This window comes from Epinephelus fuscoguttatus, linkage group LG12, assembly GCF_011397635.1.
Source record: "Epinephelus fuscoguttatus linkage group LG12, E.fuscoguttatus.final_Chr_v1".
Lineage (NCBI taxonomy): Eukaryota > Metazoa > Chordata > Actinopteri > Perciformes > Serranidae > Epinephelus > Epinephelus fuscoguttatus.
Window position 1 is genome coordinate 15,090,461 of NC_064763.1, and position 27,218 is coordinate 15,117,678.

Sequence of the window (27,218 nt, forward strand, 5' to 3'; positions counted from 1 at the left end):
GACAAACAGGTGGACCTGAACACTGCAGGGAAAAAGAAGACAAATTCACAGCAAGACGTCTACTTCTCATCTGCAGACAGACAGGAATGCGTGGGCTGTTTTATTTATGCCAGCTGATTAACCCTTACACCACAGTCGGATTTGAAATTAATTAGCCTAATTAATTGCTTTATAGCCAGTGTAATTATACTTATTTAGTGTCGCATCACAGAGGGGATAAGTATGAGTGTAAAGATGAAAATATTAAAAACTGGCACAGAATGAATTGGACATTATCAATGCTTTTCAAATTATTTTTAATGACTGCAGCACTGTACTGTGGCTGTTCTCTTTGTGTCTCTTTTTCTGTTTGCCTCTTTTTGCTCATGTGCTTGGTACTAAATGTTCTGCTGCTCTCTCAGCCACATCTCAGCCAGGTTACATAAAGTGAACAAATAAAGACATATCTCCAAGTCTAAATCAACATGGTTAATTAGCAAAAAATCAATGAGAAATGCTTAACTGCCTCATTATGGTTTTAATAATGCACAATGAGACAATTAAATATTAATTAGCATTTTATTAAGTGCTTATTTATTGAGAAGAGAAGAGGCAACTGCATGAATTTTTAAATAAGACTTCGAGAAACCGCTAGAGGAATGCAAGATGTGTTTTTGCAGAGATATTTCTATTTATCATAAGCAGTCATTTTTCCTGTGGTGATAATAGCTGCTTAACATACTTACACATACACACAAACACTCCCTTTGACGTATGTACAATTACATCTATGCAGAAACAAAGATAAATGTGTTTGATTTTCCTGTAGCTGCTATCTGTATGACAACCAGGCATTGCTTGTGTGTGTTATCACAGTTAGATACAGTATGTTTCCCTGCAGTGCAGCAGAGAAACAACTGTATGAGACCTAAACAAGCTATTCGCATTTTCTAGTAGAGGTAGCACTTGAATATAAATGGAATGACTGTGCAACGCTTTAAAGGAGAGGCGAGTGTCACAGTGCAGGTCTTCAGTTTCACTTATTATAAACTGGGATCACTGAGAATATACACAAGGTCTTAGGGTAAGTAACTGGAACATCTTATAGGAGAAACAGCTTCTGTTACAGAAACACTCAGCCTAAAGAACAGAACAAAATGAACTTAAACCTGCACTATACTGCACTTTACATGCAAATATAAGAAGCTCTGTATATACTGTAGTTGTCAGTTAATGCTTTTTTTGTTACATAAAAAGAACGATACCAATTTCATTTTTGTATGCAAGTACAGAGCTGCAGTCAGACATGATTAATCTATTTTGTTATAAAGATGGGCAGCAGGGGGAAACAGCTAGCCCAACTTTCTCCAAAGACTATATCCCCTTTCCCATTGCACAAAAAACCCAATAACACCCGCCACCATCTGGCTTTTGTCCTTAATGGTAAAGGTTACAATAAGCATTCACACCTAGGTCAAAAGATTGTGCAGTAGTCAAAGGTATTTATTCGCTCTGGCTCAGATAAGCAGAGATGGAAATGTAACACCCAGGTAAACACACTAATTTTAGCCCCTTTTCCAGCAAGATGCAATGATGCACCTCCCAAAATATGTCCATCTCTGCCCAAGCAGCACTCAAACATTGATGCAAGTTAGTCTGCAACGAGTCTGAAAGAGCAAATAAATCAGTAAGAGATATAAAAACAAAAGTAACCCAGGCCTCTATGCTGCTTTCTACTGTTTACTAACCCGTATTCCAGCCTGTCCATGACGTCAAATGTGACACATCTGTGAAAAAAAAAAAAAAAACACACAGAAAGGTACACTTGTCTGCTGCAAAGTCCTGTATTTGGTCAAAAACTAAAGTATTGGACAACTGTATTATGACCGGTTGATGGTGCAAGAGGAAAAGTAAAATCACTAATGTCTTTACATTTGATCTTGGAGTGAAAAATGTTGGGGCGATGCATCCAATAGTTATCGAAACATGTCGCTTAAAAAACAAAAACGTGAACCTGATGGTGGTGCAAGAGGAAAAGGCATGGGATTACCAAGGTCAGTGGGATTCATCCTCTTGGGGCCATGAATCTTTGTACAAAAATCTGGTGGCAATCAAATAATTGAGATATTTCAGCCTGGGTGACCAGCAGACCAACAACGCCATCCCTACAGCCATGCCACTAGCATGGCTAAAAATACACCTTCCAACATCTCTGTTGCTCACTAATTAACAAACGGCATCCCATTTATTTAAGCTGCACTCAAGCAGAAATGTAAAAAAACAACAATTTATGGTTTTAGGGTGAGTCACTCTGTGCTGTAACTATTTCATAAATTGCCTCTGGCTCGGCTGTTAGAGTGATAATTTCATGAAATTGGTAAATAAATCATGTTTCGAAGAAATTCCTCCTTTTGACTCAGTATGATACGGTCAGTTATTTGAAATTACCATGGATGTAAAAATTAAGATCGCATGTTTAACTGTCTAATCAGAGGAGCACACACAGCTGAGTTCTTGTGCTGTATACCTGACTGTTACTTATTTTGTTATGTTGAAGAAGAATTTCACTGCTGGAGAGATGTTTTTTTCTTAAACATAGGGGGGCCAATGCAGCAGGCGGACACAAATACTTCTGACATTGGTGCTACATGACCTGAGAAAACAGAGATAAAGGACTGCAGCATTCTTTTTGTTTAAGAGGTGGAAAACCTACGATTCCCAAGACCAATAAAAGTTCATGGTGGCAGATGACGTGTTTGAGCTTGTCCATTTTTCCGAGGGATCTTAAATTACAGCCAGACAGTGCACTAAAATATGTTTGCCAAGACATTTTAGACGGGAAATAGGGACACAGTAACAGAATCTTGGTTTATATTTGATCAGCACTGCCTAGTTTTACTGTTTGATCTCAGCATTTTCAGCCTCAGTTATTTACGATACAGGAAAGTGATGGTGGGATGAGTTAAATGTCTGCTTCAGTAGAAAATACCTTCAGCAGCTCTTTAGCATGAATAAAGTTTGATGGGAAAGAGTAAATATTTGTCTTTTTTATCACAGTGTTGAAGTTAACAGACAAGAGCAAAGCAGCAATGAGTTGGGAACCAACTGAAAAGAAGATTACTCACTCAGCTACAGATATTCGACTATTAATAGAAAATGGGCAACATGCCATTCCTGTCAAAACTGCTCTGTTCAGATTTCTGTCTTTCTATGTCGCTCTGTCATCTGCAACCTCTTTTACTGCCCCCCCCCCCCCCCCCCTTATCCCTCGCTGTGCACACAGCTGGTATGTAATTGGTCAATCTGTGCTTAGCTCTGGTATGATTGGTGGATGTGACACCAGGCCCCGGGCCCCTACGATCTCAGTGACACCTGCGTTTCACACTATACAACAGTCAAAGACACAAAAACAGCATGGGTCCCATTAATTATAATGAGTTAGGCATGGATACGCATAGAAAAGAAATCTCTTACTGTCAATGCATCCCAGAAACACTCTCATAGACCTTAAAATAGTTTGGGGAATCTGGCAAGGAAAAAATGCTTAGTATGTAAAAGTTATACTATTATTCTTGAAATAATACCCTTTATTTCTCTTCATCATGCCAAATAAATGACAGTCATGTTGGGGATGTGGAACACCTGTATGGAGCTCATTTTGTGTCAGTGCATAATTGTGCCGCAGTATTTCTTACAGAAACAGGGCCAAGACTCCAGTGAATGCCTGCAAGACACCAAGCTTGAGTTTATGCAGCTCAAGCCATAAATAGAAACATGCCACCCCCTGTAGGCTAAAATTCACCCCCACCCCTTTAAATTCAAGGCTGGCCTAATCCCTTAGCTGAGCTGAGTTGCACAGCACAGAAATCTCACTGGAAGGGAGCGCAATGGCGAACGCTTTGATCCTCTACGACAACAGCTACTAAATAGGGCCTATGAAGAGTGGCATATGGCCCATGCTTTCTGTTTTCTACCCACTATGTCGATCTGGCTGAATTTATCGCATTTGTCTCTGGGAAGCTGTGTGTCTGTAATGCTCGAGCTGTTTGGGTGTCCTCCAACATGCACCCGCCTTATAGCCATTTGACTTTGTGCAGACTGTGAAAGGAGAGATGATGTGCATTCATCTGTGTGTATGTACACACAATTAGATCCACTGTTTAACACCAGACAGACAGGCCGAACTGTGGCTAATCGGCCCTCTTCACACAGATTGTATGTTTGATTTGTGTCAGTGGAGGGATGTAAACAATGTCAGAATCAATCATGTTTGGGACAAATATTTTAAACATATGCCAGATTATCTTGCTTTATCAAAGTTTGAGCACCGCTCATGTGCAAAGCTTGAAAGTGGCAGTATTTTTGAATTTAGGAATCAGAACATCAAGTATCATGACACACTTCTCCAAGATGTCTGTAATGACTGGAGTATGAAAATGACCATATACAGTTTCTGTAAGTGCAGGTACAAATGTTATAATGTACACAATTCTCCCACTGAAATCCTGTCCTTCAGTCAATGTTGGCTTCTTTTAACCACAGTCGAGATAATGACCAACGAGTCCATTATCAAGAAGTAATGGCTGATGTGAAGCGTCTGATGGGCAACAGAGGCCATTAGTTTCTGATAACGGACTCCTTGAGGGCATTATCCCACTTATACCATGGTCACATTTCAAAGAAATATAATTAAGACTATTCGTTTCTATTTCAATGCTTTTTGCAAATCAAAATCTAAAGTTTGTCACAGGCTATTGCTGTGGAATAAAGAGACTCAAAACACACAGTATGTGACATTTGAGCAACACTGTAACTGAGGGTTTACCTAATACCTGGAAACATCAAGTTCTTATGCAATGGCAATGTTATTCACTACTCCAGTAAATGGGATCAAACTCAAATATGATTTAGCAACAGGAGATATTTCTAGTCCACTCAGCTCATAGTACCGTTCTACTCAGCTTCTAGCCAGAAAGCTAATGTTATACTAGCAAGATTTATAGTCAGTAACTAGGGCAACAATCTATGTCTCCTTCAGGACGAACCACACATACTTTTTTGCTATTGGTTGAGGCTGCAAATTTTCAGGTCAAAGTTTACCAAAGTTGGACTCCAACAATGCTAAGATGCAACTTTGCTTTGCCACCGGAAGCAAATGTTTTATTCACGCATTCGCTTGCATTAAATATAAGTAAACCATGGATGTAATCTTGCAGTTCTTCTAGACTTTCCAAATCTTAGCAAACCAAATGGATCAAATCGTGATGCGCAAAAAAATGTATCAAGTGATTTACGGACATCTCTTTCCCAATGTAAGTCAACTGAAAAAAAGTCCTTATTTGGCTCGATAGCATCCGCCCAAAAAATCCAGCCCGACCCGGCCCGGCCTGGGCCCGTCAGACGGAGGGGGGCTCCCGGCCCGACCCGGCCCGCCGGGCTCAGGCTCAGGCAGAGAATCTAAGCTCTAAAGTAAATGGTAAGTGAAAACTTGTCAATCTTAGTTTTGTGCATGTTTTAACAACTGGCTAAAACCTGATTGCCACCTTTCAAGGTGACTGGAGACACTGTTTGATTTCAGTCCACTTTGAGAGCTTCTTGGATGCGTTGACATGTAGTTTTTTCTATATATCGGACAGCTTTTGATCCACCAAAGACGCATGAAGAGATTAGGTTGGATTTTGCCTTATGTATGTGCAGTCTGCTCTTCTTCCAGGTCTTTGTGGTAGAAAAAGTTCGAGTGCCACGTGGAAAGTACTCAGTGTCTTCCTGGATTCATATTCTTCAAATATGTTTGCACTCTATTGTCTTTTGTTCACATTAAAGCTTTTTTGTTTGAAGGTGCTCAGCACTGTACAGATTATAAAGCCCTTTGAGGCATATTTCTGATTTTGAGCTATAAAAACAAACAAACAAAAAAAAAAAGACTTGACAACTGACGCCCTAGGCAGTGTATTTTAATTGCCTCAGACTTCAGTCATATTAATAGTACTATTATGGGGGGATTAATTAAATGCAGTCTATGCAATCACTTTAACAATAAACAATTACAGCCAGAGCAAATTTACTGCACATGTGGTTATTGTATAAATCTCTATCCTCCAAAATAACACTTAGTACACATCAATGCTCAATGGTAATGTTAATGGTAATGTTTTAATTATACCTAATGCAAATTCTGTACAGGCTGCATATTCATTCTTTGTAACTCCACATCTCTCAGACAGGGACATTGGTTTCTTTTCTGGAAAGGCCAGTCAGGACAGTTTGGACAGTCCTCTTCATTACAACACTGTCTGTGTGCCAGAGTGGGCAGAGAGAGCGCTGCATGTAAGGAGGTGGGAAATGCTGATTCACTGTGACTTCTAAGCAAGGTAAATATTTATCCTTTAAAATGTGCACCTGTTAATGTGTCATCACAAGTCACCCGTGGGAGACACTGAAACATATCCCTACATAACAATGTACAAATGTGACATATCAGGGGTTTAAAGAAATGTACAATGCCAATGTTTTTCCCAGCAATTGGGTTGAAGCATCAGACTATACTTGTTTGGTTATTGTTCCTTTATGAATCAGATTATTAAATCTTATCCAACTTTCTCTCCTCGGGTCATGTGAGCCTCGGCCCTCTAGTTTGAGAACCATGACGTAAAGATAAAAAAATGGCTATAAAAATATGGAGCAATAAATTGCACACTAAGCTTGTTTTTAGTCATAAATCTTTTTCAAATCAAGTTACATTTCAACAGCAAATTAATTAATATTTTTTGAAATGATTAAATTCTACTGCAACACACCAGTGCCTGTGGTAATGAAATTACTCTTGATCACACCTTAGTGAGTGTGTGCCTTAAGGTAAGACCACCAACAGGAGAGGTGACTTCCAACGTTAGTAAAAAGGACAGAAATTAAGCTTTTCAAGTTCCATTTCTTTTGATGATATGAAAGAATACACCTGTACTTTTATTTTAATGTAAATGTCCAACCAACACATTCTCACTCCTACCTCGTCACAAATCGACGTTTGGTCATGGACTTTCCACGTCGAAATAAGACATGCAAGGTACCCTGGGTGTGTTGGACACCATGTCAACTTCTGCCTGTTACAGACATTGTCTATTTTCAATACACTTGTTTTCACAGGAATTGTACAGTTTGCACACAGTCTCTTTCAAATAAATGCTTTATGTTGGTACAGCACCATGAATTGACTTTTTTTTCCCTTCAACAACAAACGCACCTGATTACGTTTAGCCAACACACGCACGTAGTTGGGTTTAGGAAAAAATAACAGGGTTTGGCTTTACAATCTTATGGGTAGTGCACACCAGCCTCAGGGGTGAAACTGTGTGGTTGTTGGACCCATCCCCTTCCCCTCCCGCCCACCCTCCTTGGACTTCCACCCCTTAAATTTCGCTGTTGTCCTGTCGTGTTTCCCCCTGATGCCGCCAGGTGCCGTAAAACAATAACAGCGACCAACTGTGCATCATGCCGACGTGAAAGGATGGCTTTTTACGTCAGCGTCTGATGCCAGAAGTCACAATTTTGAAATGAGACTGGGAAAGTCTAACAAATTAATTTCCATCTACTGAAATCCCCACTCTGAATAATGGTATACCAGTAAATCAAATATATGGCTGCCTCATAAATGAGGACAATTGGCAGAAATATCTATGTTAGAGTATTAGAGAGTAGTGGTTTCCATAAGCACAACGTTGAGTAAACAGGTTAACTCTGTACTGGCATACATACACACTGCACATACAAGTGCTCTGATTCTGCAGCTACAAAAACCCAAACTGGCCCCTATACAGAAAAGCTGACACAGGCTAGAGCATAAATGGCTTCTCATTGCTTTACTGTCAAACACTCTAACACGAACACTTCATCTCATCCACACAGACTCTGCAGTCATCTCCACCCACCCCCCAAACCAATCTGAAGGGAAGGGAAGCAGAGCAACAGATATGGAGTCTCGTGGTTGTCAAGTGGTCCTCAGCTCCTTATCCAGCCAAACGTCCTCTGATTCACAGAGCAGCTCGGCTCAATCTGCATCACTACATGTTTGCTCATACATATTACCGTTTGTGTTCACAGATCGCTAGGCTGTGTTATATATTAAATATTAAGCATTCAGCTATCAGGCGAGATGTGTTTGACCCGGGCAGAAATACTTTGAGCCTTCAAACTTCGTTTGAATCAACATACACTCAGCTTAATGATGTACGCTGCTGCAAACATGGACATGGTGGCTGGTGTTGAATGCATTAGCAGGCAGATGGATAGAACTGAGGGCAGAATATCTGACTGGTGTAATTTTATGTTGCATTATGGTCTGGCAATCTCTATAACCCAACAGCACATAGAAGACTGAACATTATCACCCATCAGCTCTATTTATGAAGATCATCTGGCCTCTTGGCAAAAGCATCTCAGACATTTCTGCCTCAGTGGATGGAAGTCGGGCTAAGATCAGACGGACACCACTCATAAAATGTTGATTAATTTTTGGATAGTTCATACTGGCACTGCTCTGTAGTGTTCAGAAACATTACACTGATTGGCTTGACTGAGGCGTGATCATTAAAGATCAATTTTAAAAATATTGAAAGGCCATAAGTGCTGCACAGCATGGTGGCTCTGATGACACTTGGGAAAATGACACATCCAAAGATACAACACAAGGAGAGGATGGCAGGGATGAGATGTTGCTTAGTGAGTGGTGTAATGAATCCTTTTTATGTTCTGCATTTCTTATTTTCTAGGCACTCACAAAGAAAAACTGTTTGTTCTTTTTAAGTGACCACACAGTTTTTAAAATATGAGCCTTTTCCAGACAGTTGTGATGTCAGTTTAAAGCTGCATGGTTCGGAAAAAGAAGATAGATGAAGAAGATGTACTTTATTAATCCTCAAGAGGAAATTAATTTTTTTTTACTCTGCTGTCACATACACACACAGGCCTGAAATACACACATGCACAAACAGGACGTATACATGCATTAAATGGAGAGATGTCAGAGTGAGGGGGGTACCCATGGACAGGCACCCTGAGCAGTTGGGGGTTTGGTGCCTTGCTCAAGGGCACCTTGGCAGTGCCCAGGAGGCAAACTGGCACCTCTCCAGCTACCAGTCCACACTCCATATTGGGTCCGGATGGGGGCTTGAACTGTAACCATCTGATTCCCAACCCAAGTCCCCATGGACTGACCTGTGCCGCCCCAGACTCCCTCTGTGTGAAAGACAGAGCATTTAAGTTCTCTGGGTACGGTTCTCAACATAGAGGTGGCTGAGCTGTTGGCTGGGTTGGGTACCAAACTCCGTTCTTTTAAGGGTGCTGACCGAATAACATCGGAACTATGAGCACTGATGGGAATTAGGCCTGGGCACTGTCTATTTTTTTTCATACCCTCATAACTTCCTGAAATTTGATCAGGGTATACTGTTAAACTTAAATTCAAAGTTGAGTCCAAATTTAACGCAAAGTCTCTTTTACTAGCCTGGTTGTTTTCATTTAACTGAAACCGTGAGCACCAGAGAATACCTTAATTCATTCAGATTTACCGACATGACGATAAAACAAGTGGTGACTCCCTTTTTCTGAGGTCAGAATATGAGTCCGTAGTTATTTATATTCCTTTACTGTAGTTCGTAAAGGTCCACCAATCAAAAGAATCAAAGGTGTTTTTCATAAAAACTAATCCAAGTTGTGAATATTGTTTTAACAGGATAAAGTGAAGTGTCAGTATGCTGAATGCCGTCAAACAAGTGTCATAACATAATTCACATGTTATTTGAAACCTAATTTCTATACAAGTAGGCTAATATTTGTACTGGTTGAACTACACAATTTGATCATATTTCCCATCTTTGCTGAGCAACAGTTTTGTGTAAACGGAATTAAAGGCCTGTCCCATGTAGATGCCAGTCCCTAATATAAGCCTGTTGAGTTCAGTGATTTAAGCAAATAACAGGTCATGCTACTAATTCACATTTTACGATATGCTATATAATAGTATTTGTGTGCAGCGCTACCTACATGTAACGTTATCCCTACCACTTGCAGCCAGTCGCCATGTCTGTTGGCACCGCTGCCTGTTCCATTAGTAGAGACTGACCTCTGGTGGTGCATGATGTGTACTACATACAATCCTCCATACAGCATCTCCATATGAATTCAATAGAAAGATGAGCGTATTTTTGACAGTATGAAAATGATTCTGTTGGGATTTCTGAATACCCTGGTATACCAGGATACTGTGACACCACCCAAGCCTAATGGATATCTCATTAGTTTTACAGATATTTGGTCAAAAAGTAAGTCAAGGAATCTCAAAGGTTAGGATTCATTCTCTGGGCCATTGTTGCGACAGTCCATCCAATAGTTGTCAAAGTATTTCATGAAAATCCAAAATAGGTTGGTAGAGGTAAAGTCACCAATCATCATCAGAATAAGTAGGATTCCTCCTCCTGGAACAAATTAATGTATTTCCACATTTTCATGACAATCTGTTCAACAGTTCCTGAGATATTTCTCTGTTTGGATCAAAGTGATGGAGATTGATCGAACGACCAACTGACATTGCTGCCACCAAAGTCATCAGACACTCTGGTGTGTATTCATTTCCATAATTCTGTTGAGAAAGAACTCTGACACCAAACTAAATCAAACAAATTTGATTACCTATAAAAACTCCACTTTAACCACATGCCAAGGGTGATTTTTCTGACACTTGCTTCCTGGAAGGAAGCCAAGTGAAGGGGTCTGGTTCTGAAAGCTGCAGCGCACTTAGAAACATACTTCACCCGCGTGATAGAGGTGGTCTCAATCACACTGAGTGAACACATTTTTTCAACAAGATATCATGACTCAAACAAGTTATCATGTCCAAAAATTGATCCAGCCAAACATTCTGTTTTCACTGGTGCTGACTTTAAGTGCAGGGCAGCGTTCTTTGCCTTCTCCTTCATGACCACGACCATGTGGCATGACAGCAGCTGAAGCCTCAATTACAAGAGCAAGACGAGAAGAGGAGACAGGCTCATCCATCACAGAAGAGAGGCGAGGCAGTCTGAATTGGCAGCTGTCTCCTCCGGTGCTCTGAAGACTCGGGAGGCTTGTTTGAAATTACGATGCAAAGCCGGCCTCTCTGCCAAGTTTTCAATGACACAGAGATCTGTTATGCGCATATACACAGAGGTCCTTTTTTTCACTTAACTGTTGACAAGCAAACCAAGCTATCCAACAAAGCTTGTCATATTTTTTTTTTTAAAAGCTATTATGTAATATAAGTTCCCACATAAACATCTGCGGTCACCAGCTCCAAGAGGTGCAGGTACGTTAAGTAGTCATAATAATAAAAATAATAATAAACTTAAAGCAGCATCAATACATTTTTGGTCACTTGGGTGCAGAAAAAAAGGTAACAGACACCAAGCACTGATATATTGTTCCCTTGAGAAGTTGTTACAGCTAACAAGTTAGCAAACAATCGCCTACTCACACATCCAGTAAACACGAAGCAACATTATCATCGACTGGAGTCGTGTTTCTGGCCACATGATGAATGCAACTTCAATATTCACTCTGTTTTGAGCTCAACAAACTCCTTAGAAAAATATCTGCGTCTTTAGCTGCCAGATATTCAATTTTCTCCACTGCTGTTTGGACCGTGATCTGCCCACACAGAATCCAACGTGGCCTTGGTGCTGCACAGGGGAAACATCTCCCATCTTCTTCTTCCAATTAGTCACACTTATTAGTGTCTCAACTCAGAGGTTTATACAGGAGGACAGTCATTTTTTTAAATCTTATTTTGTCCTGTTTATTTTAATCAGTAGCGTTACTTGTAAACTTGTTATTTAGGATATATTTGTTACATTTGTGTACCTCATAGGAGAGATATGTTTTATTTGTCTTGCTGTATCCACCCTGAGTCGAAGGGTGCTTTCACACCTGCCCTGTTTGGTTCAGTTCAATCAAACCCAAGTTCGTTTGCCCCCTAAGTGCGGTTCGTTTGGGCAGGGGTGAACACAGCAATCACACTCAGGTGTGCACCAAAACAACCGGACCGAGACCTTCTTGAAGAGGTGGTCTCAGTCCGGTTACAAACGAACTCTGGTGCGGTTCATTTGTAGTGAGAACATGTTCCGACCTGGATCTGAACCAACTGCAGTCACGTGACACATAGTTTGGGTTAAACATGAGCATGTTACAGTCCTGGAGGATTATTAATGTGCACCTCCTCCTGTGCTGCCTTAATATGCACATTCAGCACATCCAATGCATCAAAACATTGTTTTCTAGTTGGAGCCGCGCCTCGTTTTCAAACTGTATGGTTTGACTAAAATGAACAATGACAGCAATATAGTCCACGATGAGCAGCGCTAAAATCAACCTGCGTAGTTGTCCCTCCATTGTGACATTAGAAAGTGTCACATGGGGTGTCGGTGGCTTAGTGGTAGAGCAGGCGCCCCATGTACAAGGCTGTTGCCGCAGCGGCCTGGGTTCAAATCCAGCCCGTGGCCCTTTGCTGCATGTCATCCCCCCTCTCTCTCGCTCTCTCTCCCTTCACGCTTACCTGTCCTGTCCAATAAAGGCAAAATGCCCTAAAAAATATCTTTAAAAGAAAGGGTCACATTTATCTTGCAAGTGTACTCTTCTTCAACGTTTGATTTACTTCCTGGATTTTTCCCACATGGAAATTCTGACCAATCAAGAGCAGCTTTCTCACACAAGACATTTGATCTGGTCTGCTTGTAAACGCTGCCATGAGAACACAAACCAACTCTAGGCAAATATACAACTTTCAAACAAAATTAGTCCCTGATTCAGACCAAAGGAGACGACTCTAGGTCTGAAAGCACCCTCAAACCAGCAGCCCAGTCACCGGAAGAAAATGTTGGCTTTCTATGTTTCTGCAAACCACAAGTACGTTACATATTTCATATTTAATGCGTTACAGTAATATATTACATTTTTACAGTAATGAAGTAATGTAACACGTTTCCAACAGGATTTCAGGTAATATTATTACATTTATAATGTCTTGACACATCAGAGTGAGTGCAATTAAGTGACCATTAGCATTAATGTTTTCTATTCACATCCCCTTTAACTGCAGAGCAACGCAGACACACCATCCCATTTTTATACATAGCTGTTGTAAGTGATTCGTACACCGGGAACTGGCAGGTGGGTTATCCAGCTCCAGTATTAATTAGTGCTCGTCATAGTGACTGACCCACACACCAATCCATCTGTTGTGTTATCCTCAGCATTTGTTTAATTTGTTTCATAGGATAAGCCCACAAATATTGATCCATTCATTCATTCATTCATTCATTTCCACTTATTCTGTTAGGGGTCACGTGGGGGCTGGAGCATATCCCAGATGATAATGGGTGAGAGGCAGGGTACACCCTGGACAGGTCACCAGACTATCACAGGACTGACACATAGAGACAGACAACCATTTACGGGCAATTTAGAGTCACCAGTTAACCTAGCCTGCATGCAGAGTACCTGGAGAAAACCCAAGCTGACACAGGGAGAACATGCAAACTCTGCACAGAAGGGCTTCGCCACCCCGGGGGTTCAAACCAGAAAACCTCTTGCTGTGAGACTACGCTCACCACTGCACCACTGTGCCTCCCACAAATATTGATTCATATTTCATAATTTATCAGATTTTGATCCTCTGCCTACCTGTGTGTCCAGGGATCCATTTATTTATAAAAGTTTAGTCTATTTAATTTGTTTATATTATCACATTGTTATTAATATAGGTAGGGGATTTTAATACAAATAACCACTGTATGTGAATACATGAATGGGTCAGTCCTGCACAGCAATGGATTTGAAATAAACTGAAATAATTAGGAGCTTCTGCGCTTTGATTACCTGCTGTGAAACATGACACTCTTCCATTTTATAATGCATAGGCCTTCTTGTCACCTAGGCAAGACACTTGCCAAGCATCAGACTAAAGCAGACGACTGTTTGAGACCAACAAACAACAAAACAAGTTGTGATTTAGTTAGTCATTGCTGTGTTTCCAGCTGCTTTTTAAGCAGCAAACGCAGGTGTTCTGTAGCGACCCATCACTTTTTTCAGGAGGAGAATAGTGGGCAACACATTCTCACACTGACCTCGTCACATATTGACGTTTGGTTGTGGACTTTCCACGTCAACATGTGACGTGCAAGGTACCCTGGGTGTGTTTCTTGTTGATGCTCTGGGGCACCATGTCAACTTCAGCCTGTTACAAGCATTGTCTGTTTCAAATTAACTTCCGTTGTCACAAGAAATGTACAGTTTGCATACAGTGTCTTTCAAAATAAATGTACTAGGTCAGTGCAATGTGGCAAATTGACATTTTTTCCTTTAACAACACATGCACATGGTTAGGTTTAGGCAACAAAAGCATGTGGTTGGATTTACAGGAAGCAAACACTGGCCTCCTGGGTAAAAGTTGGCAGTTGTTGGACCCATCTACTGCACTTCCAACCCATTCACCTCTGACTTTTCACTCCCTTGACTCACATTGTTGTCTGACCGCATTTCCCCGTGATGCTGCCGGGCACTGTTACACAATAACGGCGTCTGACCACTTATTATGCTGATATCAAAGGACGGCTTTAATTGTCTGTGTCTGACGCCGGAGGTCACTGACCAAGTGCCAATATCTGACGACTCGAATGAGACTGGGTTGTAGTAGCATGAAAACCAGTTGTATTTTACCAAGACATCACTGCGTTTGTGCCCCCAAAACCGGGTATTAAAACTGGGTATCAAGCCAAAACATCCATTTTTTCCTCACCATAACCACTTAGTTTCTGTGCCTATACCTAACCACAGGTTAACACAGCATTCTGCTACAAAATGACGTACAAATGTAAGATATCTGCCAACATTTTTTCTGGCAGTTGGGTTGAAAATAGCTCGAACTGTCTTATCACATTATCAGTAAACATATTAGTCAATATATTCAGTAATCTGTCTCTGTGGCTGATGGATTTTGGAGAGGATGAGTCCCTTTTTCATCTTGTGATTTAATGTTAAATGCTGATTTTATCTTAAATACATGCATTATATCTTTTGATTCTCTGCCAGTTAATGGATTCCTAAAGTTCAGGAAACACATTAACAAGTAAGAAAAACAGTTTGAACAAAATCAGCAGTGGATTTACTGAACAGAAACTTTCTGCCTTTAAATTTTAATTTATTTGAGCGAGGATCTAAATTGTAGCGCATGAACAGTGCTAATTAAAAAGTCTAATTTCTCGATCAGCATATGCAATTAACAATAATTCCATGTAATTGTTTGGTTTTAATTTTCATTGCTTCAGATGCAAAACAGAGCTTGGACTTACAGCTTATGGGTCTCTTAATGACCAGAGTAAGTTTAATATTAATGTGTTCTGCGATGTGAGAAGAGTTTCTAATTTAGGATCTGAGCTTAAAGTCCTGTTCGTCTGTCCAGGTCACAGAATGTCCTCAGCTCGTTTTATTAATTAGATTCTACCGTAGATGTTTCTAAGCAGATTTCCTCCAAAAATCAATTATAACCTTTTTAAGAGAGGTTGTTTATAAAGCATCTATGTGCTCTTGGTACAGAAAGATTTGACATTGTAGATCTGAAATATAAACCTGGGTGAATCATTTAAATCTCACAGAACAAGGCTCAGAGATAGTGAGATAACAGCAGTGACTGTGCAGTGAGCTCAGGGAGGGACGACGATGTGATACCTGGGTGCACTCCAAAACTGTGCCGCTTTGCTGCTGATTATGTAGCGATAAGGCAGAGAAACCACTTAAACTGAGTGTCATCAGTCACTCAGCTGGCAGCATGCCACACCGGACAACTGAGTAAACGCACAACAATGAATGCAAGAACAAAATATCATGGTCAGAGTCAGTCTAATTTGTGACCTCAGCACTCCAGACATTACTAGGGTTGGATACAGCTCAAATTTAAACAGATACTGGTTTCGGTACATAGAATTTGGCAAGGGTACCCAGTGAACCCCAAACAACTGATACCTTTTTCAGTGCTTTACTTTCTCTGTGATAAAAAATAAATACATTTATGAACAAGACGCAGGGGTAGACTAAAAAGCAATCTGCTCCTCTGCTCTTTTCTAATCTCACATGGAGTTAATCTGGCAGCTCCGTGGAGTCCCATTACTGGCTTCCAGGCTTCAGGGCACTTTGCAGCACTTCTGCATCCTGTCTAAACCCAGCATTCTCACCCAAATGTGCTCTTAGATACCCAATACTACAGATGTAATTTGGTTGGTACCCATAAAAGTAACAAGTTTGGCACCCAACCCTGGACATTACTACTTGATTCAGTCACATAGCATTCCCTACAAAAATCTAAGTTATAGGAGGGTTTTGTATCTCTGTTTTTTCTGTTTGGAAAAAATAACATGTTCTCCTGGTGCAAAACATTTATATTGAATATTTCTACATTTAGCCTGTAGAAATAGCCTAGTCTCACCCAGGGGGCATCAAAAACTGCCGTTTGGGCAGTAGCCTTCGGCGTCAGATATGGACACGCAGTGCACCTGTATGAGATGCAACAGGCTTTCAACAAACTCCAATGTAAACCCATACAGACCATTATAAGATGGCTATACAAAATATGTATTTGACAAGTTGGGAGTGAGACCGGGTGGATTTTGCAGACTTGTGTCACTCCCAGGACATTAAAAACGTCACCTGGGCAGTGGCTATCTGCGTCAGATGCATCGAGGCTATTAGCAAACTCCATTGTAAACCCATCCGCATCATTACACTCGACTCTGTAGCTCAAACTTGCCTTGTACCAGCCCCTAGTTAGGCTGACTTCGGCCTAGTGTGATGTGTGTGGTTGTGCTGCTGCCGTGGTCCTGCCAGACGCCTCCTGCTGCTGCTGTTATCATTAGTCATACTTCTACTGTTGTTATACACATACGATTATTGTCACATATGTACACTATCAGATATTAATATATACTTTCAACATATTGTACCACAGTAGCCAGAAATATAATTATAATATTATTACTTTCATTAACGTTGTTGTAAGCTACTGTCATTACCGTCTGTCCTGCATCTCCCTCTGTCTCTGTCTCTCTTTCTGTCTCATTGTGTCATACGGATTACTGTTAATTTATTATGCTGATCTGTTCTGTACAACATCTATTGCACATCTGTCCGTCCTGGAAGATGGATCCCTCCTCAGTTGCTCTTCCTGAGGTTTCTACCATTTTTTTCCCCCGTCAAAGGGGTTTTTTGGGGGAGTTTTTCCTTATCCGCTGTGAGGGTCCTAAGGACAGAGGGATGTCGTATGCTGTAAAGTCCTGTGAGGCAAATTGTGATTTGTGATATTGGGCTTTATAAATAAAATTGAATTGAACTGAACTGAATTACTAGATGCACTGAACAAAGGACATGGTAGAAAGAGTGTGAAAGTCCACTTAGGGTTAGTGGGAGGTGAGGTGGATGGGTCCAACAAGCACAGGACTTTTACCAAGGAGACTGGTGTTTGTGTCCTGTGTGAAACTAGAAGTCAGTGTTGAGTTATTTTGTCATGTGAGACGTTAGTCAGTCATTGACATGACTCATATCAATCTTGATCCCTTCCTATCCGTAACCAAGTAGTAATGTTGCTTAAACCTAACTGCCGACCCCTTTTGCATCAAGATACAATACAGCTGATGTATTTAATATGAAACCATACCAGATAGTATTGATGTAATCGGATCAGTACGTTTAAAAGTACCAAGTTCAGTGTCCATCCCTCATAATTACTACTCGGTTACATAGCATTCCCTACAAAAATCTAAAAGTTATGGGAGGGTTTTGTATCTGTGAAGGTATTTTCTACCTGGAAAGATGTTTTTCCATGTTTTCCCAGTGTAAAACGTTTGAATTCAGTATTCCTACATTCACTCTGCATAACCTGGTCTCACTCCCAGGGCATCAAAAACTGCCACTTGGGCGGTGGCCATCTGCATCAGTGTCAAGAGACGCATGAGGCTTTCAACCAACTGCAAAGTAAAACCATTTGTATCATTACTAGACATTCTGAGCAATTTTATTAAGAGCATCAAAGTCTGCTTAGAATGGATGGGAGGCGAGGTGGATGGGTCAAACAAGCACAGGACTTTTACCAAGGAGATTGGTGTTTGTGTCCTGTGTGAAACTAGTCAACGCTGAGTTATTTTGTCACGAGACGTTAATTAGTTGTTGATCTGATCGCTCCATAACTGTTAAAGTAGTTTTGTTGCCTAAACCTACCTGCCAACCCCTCCTGCATCAAGATACAGTGCAACTGATTTATTAAACATGAAACGATACCAGATGGTACTGATGTAATTGGGATCGTACGCTTAGAAGTACTGACCTCGGTACCCAATCCTAGAAATTAGTACTTGACTTGGTCACATTACTAGATGTTGTGAGCAAAGGACGTAGTGTAAAGAGCACAAAAGTCCACTTAGGGTGGACAAGCACAGGACTTTTACCAAGACTGTGGTGTTTGTATCCTGTCAATATATTGTCACTCCCACCTGACCACTTATCGCTGATTGTTCAATGGACTTTTGATGTTTACATGACATGCTAGGTATCCTGCGTGCGTTTCTAAGTGTTCTGGGACACCGTGTGTTAAGGCAGTTCAATATTAGGACCCAAAAGCAGACACCACCAGAAGACTGAACAGTTTAGACAGTTTATTTTTTTGGGAAAAAAGGAAAGTTGGTTGAAGGCTTGGCTGGAGTGGACAGGTTGGGTTCGGCGGAGCAGGGCAGGTGGTGGAGTTGAAGGAGGAGAAACCAAATTGGCTGCTGAAGACAGAATTGAGGCAGGTCGAGTCTTGTATAGTGGTGGAGCTGGCGTGGAGGATCTGAGGCACAGAGAAAAAACAGGTAAACTGGTTGTCCAGGAAAAAACACCAAAAATACAAATGATCCAAATAGTCTTAGGAAAGGAAGCCTAGACGTCTGTACCGCAACGGAGACTGAACGATCTGGCGGAGTCTGGAGGTCTGAACCAGGGTTATATACACTGCAGGGCTTGATTGGAGATTAGGTGCAGGTGAGGAGAACCAGCAGCTGCAGGAGATCAGATGGGCAGGCAGGAGGAGGGAACCCAGAGTCCACGCCCAGCAACACAGACAGACTGAGACAAAGATGACACAATAGGGAGGGGAAAACAGGAAAACACAAGGAAAGGGAGAAGCTACGCCCAAACTCTAACAGTACCCCCCCTCTAACGGGAGCCCCCTGGCGACCCACCAGGCCTGTAGGGATGGGACCAATGAAACTCCCTCACCAGCTGGGGGTCCAGAATGAAGGAACGGGGAACCCATGACCGCTCCTCAGGTCCATACCCCTCCCAGTCAACCAGATATTGGAGCCCCCTGCCACGCCGACGGACATCCAGAAGGCGGTGGACAGTGAAAGCCGGATGGTCATCAATAAGCCGGGGGGGTGGAGGGGGTGCGGCTGGAGGGCACAGAGGACTGACAACCACAGGTTTAAGCTGGGAGACATGGAAAGTTGGGTGGATTCGCATTGAGCTGGGGAGCCGTAACCTGACAACAGTAGGGTTGATAATCTTCTCGATAGAGAATGGGCCCAGATAACGAGGTGACAACTTCTTTGAATCTGCCTTTATAGGAATATGCTTTGAAGACAACCAAACAGTCTGACCTGGTTCATATTGTGGAGCCGATGTTCGGTGCTGGTCCAAAGCGCTTATTGTTGCTGGAGGTTCGGAGGAGTGCTGCGGTTGTCCTTCCAGACCTTACGGCACCGGCGAAGATGATGCTGCACTGAAGGAACAGCCAACTCGCTCTCCTGGGAAGGGAACAGAGGTGGTTGATAACCAAGAGAAGCTTCAAAAGGTGACAAACCTGTGGCTGCACTGGTCAGGGAGTTGTGCGCATACTCAATCCAGGCTAAGTGGGTGCTCCAGGCAGCAGGGTTTGAAGCAGCAACACAGCGTAGTGCCGACTCCAGATCTTGATTAGCTCTCTCAGTCTGGCCATTTGTTTGAGGATGAAACCCAGAGGAGAGGCTAACTGATGCACCAAGGGCTTGACAGAAGGCTTTCCAAACTTGAGAGACAAACTGAGGGCCTCGATCAGATACAATATCTACTGGGATTCCATGGAGACGAAAAACATGATTAATCATAAGGTCGGCAGTTTCTTTGGCTGAAGGAAGTTTAGACAAAGCAACAAAATGAACTGCCTTGGAAAAACGGTCAACTATGGTTAGTATAGTAGTGTTACCATTGGAAGGGGGTAGGCCGGTGACGAAATCCAGGCGATGTGTGCCCAAGGGCGACTGGGAACAGGTAGAGGATGGAGCAGGCCAGCAGGGGGGCGGTGAGAAGACTTTCCTCGGGCACAAACTGTGCAGGCAGTGACAAAGGCACGGGTGTCTGAGTCCATGGTGGGCCACCAGAAATATCTCTTGAGCAGCATGAGAGTACGATTAATCCCTGGATGGCAGGAGAACCGTGAAGCATGCACCCACTGCAGGACCTGGGAACGAACAGAATCTGGGACAAACAGACAGTTAGGGGGACCAGTTCCTGGATCTGGCTCATCCTTCTGAGCTTCTCTCACAGCTGACTCAATCTCCCAAGTTATAGCAGCAACAACACATTCAGCTGGGAGAATTGTGTCTGGATAGCAGGTTGCGTCTTCCACCATGTGCTGACGTGAGAGGGAATCTGGCTTCACATTACGGGAGCCAGGCAAAGTAAGAGTGAAATTGAACCTGCTGAAAAACAGTGCCCAGCAAGCTTGGCGGGAGTTCAGTCGCTTAGCGGATTGAAGGTAGGAAAGATTTTTATGGTCAGTCCACACCACAAAAGGTTGTTCAGCCCCCTCCATTCTTCAAGGGCAAGTTTAACAGCCAGAAGTTCTCGGTTACCAACATCATAATTGCGCTCAGCTGGAGACAGACGTCGAGAAAAGTAGGCACAGGGATGGAGCTTCTGATCTGGTTCAAGGCGCTGAGACAAGACTGCCCCCACTCCTGTGTCAGATGCATCCACCTCTACAACGAACTGCCGGGATGGGTCTGGCTGCATCAGGACAGGCGCAGAGGTGAAGAGATTCTTCAACTTCTTGAAGGCAACCTCTGCCTCAGAATGGAACTGAAGAGGAGGTTAGGCTAGTAAGAGGTGCAGCAACACGGCTGAAATCCCTAATGAACCTCCTGTAGAAATTTGCGAAGCCAAGGAATCTCTGAAGCTGTTTTCTGGTGGTGGGTTGTGGCCATTCAGCAACTGCTCTGACCTTTTCTGGATCCGTCTTCACCTGCCCGCTCTCAATAATGTACCCAAGGAAACTCACAGAGCTGGAGTGGAATTCACATTTCTCTGCTTTGACAAACAGTTTATTCTCCATAAGTCGCTGCAGAACCTGACGGACATGGAAGATGTGTTCTGACTGGGTCTTGGAAAAAATCAAAATGTCATCAAGATAGACAAAAACAAAGCGATTTAGAAAATCTCTCAACACATCATTCACCAAAGCCTGGAAGACAGCAGGTGCGTTTGTCAGGCCAAATGGCATCACCAAATATTCAAAATGGCCCAGTGGAGTATTGAAGGCCGTCTTCCATTCATCTCCTTCTCGTATGCGAACCAGGTGATATGCGTTCCGTAGATCCAGCTTTGTGAATATGGTGGCACCTTGGAGAGGTTCAAAAGCAGAAGTGAGTAATGGCAGGGGATACTTGTTCTTCACTGTGATATTGTTCAAACCTCGGAAGTCAATGCAGGGGCGTAAGGTCTTATCCTTCTTATCCACAAAGAAGAAACCAGCACCGAGAGGGGAGGAGGAAGGGCGGATTATGCCAGCTGCCAGAGATTCCTTGATATACTTCTCCATGGCCTCTCTTTCGGGTTGAGACAGGTTATACAAGCGGCTGGATGGCAAAGGAGCACCAGGGAGGAGATCAATGGCACAGTCGTAAGGTCTGTGGGGAGGCAGAGAAAGAGCACGATCTTTACTGAAAACCTCACCAAGGTCATGGTAATCAGCAGGTACGGAAGACAAATCTGGAGGCTCAGGACTGGGTGATACCACAGCACCCTCTGTGGGAGGCAAAGCAGACTGCAAACATGATGAATGGCAAAATGAACTCCAACTCACAATCCTCCCGGCAGACCAATCAATGTGGGGGTTATGACATTTTAACCATGGGTGTCCCAGCAGCAATGGTGTTTTGGGAGCAGAAATAATGTTGAACCTGATTGTTTCCCTGTGATTTCCTGAGAGTACCAAGGTGATGGGTTCAGTTTGTTGGGTGACATGAGCCAGCAATCTTCCATCCAGGGCATTGGCAGTGAGGGGTCTTTCCAGAGGTTCCAGGGCTATTCCAGACTGAATGGCTACTTCATAATCCAGAAAGTTCTCTTCCGCACCACAGAATCTACTAAGGCGAAAAGAGGCAAGTTTAGTTGGTTGCAACAGATTGTGGCTTGTATTTGTAATCGTGGCTTGGATGGGGAGGAAGATCTTGTCTGGCCCACCAGTACCCCACTTCTACTGATGAGCCCTGTCTTTTGGCGAATAGGGCATGTTGCCAGAAAGTGTCGTTTGGCCACAATAAATGCACTCACCAGCCCTGATTCTCCGAAGACGCTCCTCAGGCGTTATATGGGCACGCCCCAACTGCATAGGCTCCTCCTCGGGAGGTGAAACAGTGGCTCTAACAGAGGAACTCACAGAAGGCTGGATTCTTGTAGGTGTTGAGGGCAGGGGACGAGAAGCAGATGGCTGCTGAGAACGTCCGAATCTTTCTGCACGACGTTCACGTAGACGGTTGTCAATCCTAATGGCAAGAGAAACCAAAGAACACAAGTCAGCAGGTTCATCACGGGTTGCCAATTCATCCTTCATTTGCTCACTTAATCCTTTAACAAATACTCCTCGCAAAGCTTCCTCATTCCACTTGGCATCAGCAGAATAGGTCCAAAAATCAACAGAATAATCAGCCACACTCCTGTTACCCTGCCGAAGATTCAACAGGCGGTTAGATGCATTGCCTTGATAGTCAGGATGATCAAACACAGCTTTCATCTTGTGAACAAAATCCTCATAAGACCAGGTTCCCACAGATTGACTTGAATAAATTGCCTCCGCCCAAGCCAAAGCAGGTGGAACGGACTGAGGAGGTTGAGCTGGGGACACTGAAGGAGTGAGCAGAGACGTGAGTAGAGACACTTGGTGTGTTAATTCAGATATTTGATTTACCATGCTTTGGCTGCTTGGAGATGTTGCTGATGTTGTCCTAATAACTGACCATGACTGGAGACGGCTTTCTGTAAATTTGCAGTTTCAGGGTCTGTGTCTGCTGGGTCCATGCGGGCCAGATTGTTCTGTTAAGGCAGTTCAATATTAGGACCCAAAAGCAGACACCACCAGAAGACTGAACGGTTTAGACAGTTTATTTTTTTGGGAAAAAAGGAAAGTTGGTTGAAGGCTTGGCTGGAGTGGACAGGTTGGGTTCGGCGGAGCAGGGCAGGTGGTGGAGTTGAAGGAGGAGAAACCAAATTGGCTGCTGAAGACAGAATTGAGGCAGGTCGAGTCTTGTATAGTGGTGGAGCTGGCGTGGAGGATCTGAGGCACAGAGAAAAAACAGGTAAACTGGTTGTCCAGGAAAAAACACCAAAAATACAAATGATCCAAATAGTCTTAGGAAAGGAAGCCTAGACGTCTGTACCGCAACGGAGACTGAACGATCTGGCGGAGTCTGGAGGTCTGAACCAGGGTTATATACACTGCAGGGCTTGATTGGAGATTAGGTGCAGGTGAGGAGAACCAGCAGCTGCAGGAGATCAGATGGGCAGGCAGGAGGAGGGAACCCAGAGTCCACGCCCAGCAACACAGACAGACTGAGACAAAGATGACACAATAGGGAGGGGAAAACAGGAAAACACAAGGAAAGGGAGAAGCTACGCCCAAACTCTAACACCGTGTCAATTTACGCCTGTTACATGCATTGTGTCTTTCCAAAATACACTTCCATTTTCACAGGAAATGTACAGTTTGTGCTCGTTACATACATACAGTCTTTTTTCAAAATAAACTTACAATGTTGGTAAAACACCTTGTATTTACATGTATTCGCTTGTGCAACAAACACGTGGTTAGATTCAGACTGACAGCAAAGTTTGGCTCAACATTAATACGGGAAGCAAGCATTGGCCTCCTGGGTGTAAGTCCAGTGTTTGTTGGACCCATCCAACCCCCTCCCACCTATAGGAACTTTCCAGATCCTTAAGTTAAGTTGTTTTCCGGTGGCATCTCAAACTGACGCCGCCTGGTGGCATATCATACCACTGAGAAATGATGGCTTTTCTAGTCAGTGTCTGAAGTGGTAATCACTGACCAAGTGGTGGTGTTTGATTACTACAGAATGAAACTTGAAGTCAGTATTGAGTTGTTTTGTCGCATGAGATGTTTGCCTAACTGCGGACTCCTTCTGCATCTAGATACCCCCCCCCCCCCCCCATCCTTGTAAAGCATGTTGCAGCAAAGAAGTAGAGCAACGTCATTTTAATTTTTGTGTATATCACATGAAATAGTTTATACAAGGACAACAACTACTGTAAGTTCAGGCAAAATTACCATTTTCAAATAAGGCTCTTCACTGTGAGTGCTGTAAAAGTCAGAGTGCTTGTGAGCGTGTTTCCAAATGATGGAGAAAGAGAGGACTCCAGCACAGCATATGGCTTTGTTTAGAGAATGCCTTTTTGTTTGAAATGGCCAGACGGAGAGATGCAACCCTGAAAACAAAGCCAAGTCCTCGGAGGCAAACCAACAGGAAAATGTGGGTCAGCACAAATACAAGTACAATGTTAAGAAAAGCAGCACGTAAGATTCATAAGGACTGATATATTCCACCTCTAAAATCTTGAGTATTTTTCCCCCCTGTGCATCTTTTTTTCATTCCTAAACATCTTTCCAGCTCCATCATTAGTTCCTTCATTTTAAAATTCCAGCCTCATTTTCCGGCTACGATTGGGAAAAATCTTCATGTGAAATCATCGTATCTGTGGCAGTAATTGCCCTGGCAGCCAACAGATGTGCTTTAAAGTGCTAATGCAGGAGCAGAGAGAGGGCTGAGTTTGTTACATGAAGGATGTGAGCTGGAGTCAGCACATCCCGGCTGATAACAAGCCCGGTGCAAAGTCAGTTAAAAGTCAATCAATGTTGTTTAGGGGAAACTTTGACAACTTTAAATGAGTGGCAGGAGAGGCTCATTTTGCTGTTTTGTAGCCGAAAGGAGAGGCTTTTACAAGTGATCATTTTAAAGTAGGGTAAAAAAATAAAAAAGGAGGAAGAGGAGCCTCTGAAGGCATGTGAAATAATGCACCTCCTGGTCAAAGCGCCCAACCTTTCCAAGATTCCCTGGGGGGTTGGTCTTTTGAAGCTTTTATATCACTTCCACTATCGAAAAATGTCGTCCCCTCTGCCATCCATCATCCCATCCGGTCATGGGCTAAACCCCAAGCTGAGTTATTTATAGACCATCCAACTTAAGCGCTGCATGTGTCTAAACCTGTATTGATTCCCAGCCAGGAAAAACACAAGCTCCTGCATTAATGATCAGCCAATAAAAAAAGGCCCGTTAGTGTGTATGTGTGTGTGTATCTGAGTGTGGTAGGGTGATTTTTTCTTTCATGCAAGCAAGCGCACAACAATTTGACATCCAAACAACCTGTTCTTCCCTTGCTAAGATGTATGGTGTGCCCATTTTGCCTGGATGCCACCTAAATGCAAAAACCTATCCTCATTTTCTGCGGTGGCTTCCACCACAAATCAGAGGAAATGCATCATAGTTAATTAAGGTTGGTGACAGGGGAACACCTTGTGGCTGAAAGATGCAGGTGGATGAAAAAGAAACAGCTTTTCAGAGAGAGAGACAAATTGATCAGCTCACATTTACTGTAGTTAAAGCGGATACAGGCAGGATTTAAAACCGAATGCCTCGATAGTCTGAATCACAAAGCAGGAGTGAAGCGAGTCCCATATGCTCCAGCTGAGACCCTCTAAATTTGTGTCTGCCTAGATTAAACTCTGCTGTCGATATGGGCACTGATGGGAAATCCTCACACAGAACAAAAATAAATAAAAAATCAAAAGCCAAAAAAAAAAAAAAAGAGAGAACTAAAAAGACCAAAAATCAAGCTGCCTTTGTTTCAGGCTGTGTCCTGATCCAAGTCTATATGGTAAATGGTAAATGGACTGCACTTGTATAACACTTTTCTAGTCCTCTGACCACTCAAAGTGCTTTTACACTACATGTCTATCTATGGCTATCATACACGGTGCCACCTGCTGCTCAGTAACCATTCACACACACTCACACACTGATGGAACAGCCATTAGGAGCACTTTGGGGTTCAGTGTCTTGCCCAAGGATACTTTGACATGTGGACTGGAGGAGCAGAGGATCAAACCGCCAATCTTCCTATTAGTGGATGATCCACTCTACCTTCTGAGCCACAGCCGCCCCCAAAGCTGCCCTTATACTGGCTTTAAACTCACAGACATGAGGTCATCAAGTTCAGTGGTACATGCTCAACCAGGTACTGGCCAGAAACTGACCCATTTATTGTTAACAGGATTAAATAAACAAACTTTAAACTTGAACATTAACATTAAATAAAAAATATAGCTGGTTTGCTTTGGCTGCTTTGGCCCCTTAATAAATAGAAAATAAATCAACACAAGAAATCTTTAAAATGTCTAACATTGAAATTAAAATAGCAGCAAGACTCCACACACTTGTGCCTTGGTCCCCTAATAAATAAAAAATAGATTACCACCACAAGACATTGTTGACATTTAACAAGTGTCAGTGCCAGCCTGGTGCACAGGCACACAATATTGTACAACTGTTTAAACAAGCAATAGTCCATCCATGACTCCAGTTTCACTAATTGTGCTCAAAACAATGCCATCGGTGCTCTTTACTTAAACAGTAAGAGTGTAAACCAAATAAAAATATCACTCTCAAAAAAAACCAGAGCAGAAAACAAATAGTCAGTTAACTAAGTTGACTGCTACTCTTCCCGCCCTTCCCTCGTGTGTGTCTGCCGTCTGCATGCTGGCCTGTGGATTGATAGTAAGTGCTGGAGCGGATCACTGGAATGGACTGCCTGAATCGCGGAGTGCTGGGCTGGCCAGAAAACCTGGATCGGACTCTCTGAAAAAC